The sequence below is a fragment of the Orycteropus afer genome, unplaced genomic scaffold, assembly GCF_000298275.1.
Source record: "Orycteropus afer afer isolate SDZICR_OR568_19922 unplaced genomic scaffold, OryAfe1.0 scaffold00051, whole genome shotgun sequence".
Lineage (NCBI taxonomy): Eukaryota > Metazoa > Chordata > Mammalia > Tubulidentata > Orycteropodidae > Orycteropus > Orycteropus afer.
Window position 1 is genome coordinate 8,939,411 of NW_006921638.1, and position 2,794 is coordinate 8,942,204.

Below are 2,794 nucleotides of genomic sequence, written 5' to 3' on the forward strand. Positions count from 1 at the left end.
ATGTCCTCCAAGTTCATCCATGTTATGCGGTGTTTTGCAGATTCTACATTATTCTTTAGCATTGCATAGTATTCCATTGTGTCTATGTACCGCAGTTTGGTAATCCATTCCTCAGTTGATAGACACCTAGGTTGTTTCCATCTTTTGGCTATTGTAAATAGTGCTGTGATGAACACAGGTGTACATACATCTGTTCTTGTCCTGGCTGTCACTTCTTTAGGATATATAGCTCGTAATGGGATGGCTGGGTTAAATGGTATTTCTAATTCCAACTTTTGAAGGAATCACCATACTTCTTTCCACAGTGATTGTACCATTTTACAGTCCCACCAGCAGTGTCCCAACCTCTCTGTATCCTCTCCAGCATTTGTTATTTTCTGTCTTGTTGAAATTTACTACTAGTTCTGGGGCAAGATGGTATCTCATTTTTGTTTTGATTTGCATCTCCTAATGGCTAATGAGGAGCTCTGGTAGCATAGCGGCTCAGGCACTTGACTGCTAACCAGAAGACTGGCAGTTCAAACCCACCAGCCACTCCTCAGAAGAAAGATGGGGCAATCTACTTCCATAGTGATACTACCTTGGAAACCCAAGGAGGGGTCATTATGAGTCGGGTCCGACTCGATGGTACACAACAACAACAACAACAATGGCTAATGATCATGAACATTTCTTCATGTGTTTGTTGGCCACCTGAATATCCTCTTTGGTGAAGTGTCTATTCATGTCTTCTGCCCATTTTTTAATTGGATTATTTCTCTTTCTGTCGTTGAGGTGTTGGAGTTTTCTATAAATTCTAGAGATAAGTCCCTTGTCAGATATGTCATTGCCAAATATTTTTTTCCCAATTTGTAGGTCCTTTTTTCACTCTTTGGGATTGGGATTGAATTGAATGTGTAGATTGCTTTGGGTAGAATTGACATTTTCACAATGTTCAATCTTCCTAATCTTCCTATCCACAAGCATGGTATGTTCTTCCATGTATGTTGTAATAGTTGGAGCTGTGTGTCAACTTGGCTGGACCACAATTCTGTATGGTTTAAGCAATTGTGATGTGGGTTGTTCCAATGATGGGATCAGATGTATATGTTTTGAGCAGGCACCATCGAAAGGGAGTTTCCCTAGGGGTATGGCTTGCTTCCAGTGTATTTATGGACATCCTGGAAAAAGAGACACTCTTTTGTGGATCAGGATTCTGTTGTGCTGCTACAGTTGTCCATGAATGAACAGTGCACCATCTGGCCTGGAGATTTTGGACTCGTCATTCATTGGAATCAACAGCCAGTATACTGCCTGCCAACCTTGACCTTGTCAGCCCCTGTAGCTGTGTGAGTCGGGAAAAGCCTCCAGCTTGATGTTTGATCCAAGAACGAACCCAGTCTAACATATTTGGAACTGGGAATGGTTCTAGAGAGACAAAATCATAAGAATGGGCTTCCTAAATTGGTTCTCCAATTTGATTAATTGTAAAGGCACTGGTGACTCTGCCTCCCTTAGTAAAGAGGGACATGCTAATCCCTGGGGTGAGGTGGCAACATTAATATGCAAAATAGCACCACCAATAGATCAAGTACTTGTGAGAAGTGAGGCTCTGGCTGATCACATATTTGATACTTTTCTGCAGTTTTGTCAGCATGAGGAGTATAAGGAAGCTGGTTGGTTGGTCCTACATAACTACACAAAGTGGTGAAAGAGCAAGATGAGTTCAGGTTGCTGAGTCACAGCTTAAGTGCCCCATAAAAAACCTCAATGTTTCCAGTTGTGCTCTGAAAGAAAGCCTTATTTCTTCTAGTAGCAGAGCTAATATTGCCGAAAACCAAACCTAGTCTTATTGTAAAGGTGGCTGAATTACAATGCCAATTAAATTGCCAACTGAGAATGGTGTCTGAAGTTAAAGTGAGGGCATTGATTGGGAAAAAATGGGATCCTAAAACCTGGAATGGGGACATATGAGCAGATAGTCAGGATGATCAGGATATGTTGTTGTTGTTCTTATGTGCTGTCGAGTCGGACCCGACTCACAGTGACCCCTCCTTGGGTTTCCTAGGCAGTATCACTAAGGAAGTAGATTGCCCCATGTTCCTTCCAAGGAGTGACTAGTGGGTTTGAACCACCAGCCTCTGGTTAGCAGTCAAGTGCCTTAGGCACTGTGCTGCCAGAGCTCCCATATGGAGCCTGTAAATTCTGTTGAATCCCTAGCATCTGAAGGGATTACTGTAAAACCATTATCCCTTCCACCTCAGTTTGATAGGATTAACCCAGTTGTTCCTTCTGGGTCATCTGAGGCAGAGGCCATGGAAGACATTGCTGAATGCTCTCAGGAAATGCCCCGACCCCCCATTGTTGCTGCTAGACCTATAACGAAAATTAAGTCCAAGTGAGCCCCATTCTGGGTTGGCAATTTAATTGGTGTTGTAATTCAGCTACCCTTACAATAAGACTCTGGGTTTGGTTTTCGGCAATATTAGCTGTGTTATTAGAAGAGATAAGGCTTTCTTTCAGAGCACAACTGGAAACACTGAGGTTTGCTGTGACTCAGCAGCCCTAAACTCATCTTGCTCTTTCACCACTTTGTGTAGTGTATGTAGGACCAACAAACCAGCTTCTTTATACTCCTCATGCTAAGAAAGGTGAAATACAAAGTGTGACTGAGACGTGGTACACTACACCTGAAAAGACCTACTTGATTTTACTAACATGTACAGACAGAAACCTGGAGAATATGTATGGGAATGGCTACTGAGGGTGTGGGACAATGGTGCAAGGAATGTAACATTGGATCAGTCTGAATTTA

At 42.5% G+C, this 2,794-nt stretch overlaps 1 protein-coding gene across 1 annotated transcript in view; it reads left to right on the top strand.

Annotated features, from left to right (window-relative positions):
* The window catches only part of MIPOL1 (mirror-image polydactyly 1), a 297,381-nt gene that overhangs the window by 87,310 nt on the left and 207,277 nt on the right, over window positions 1-2,794 (top strand). The gene's annotated exons all lie outside the window — the stretch shown is intronic.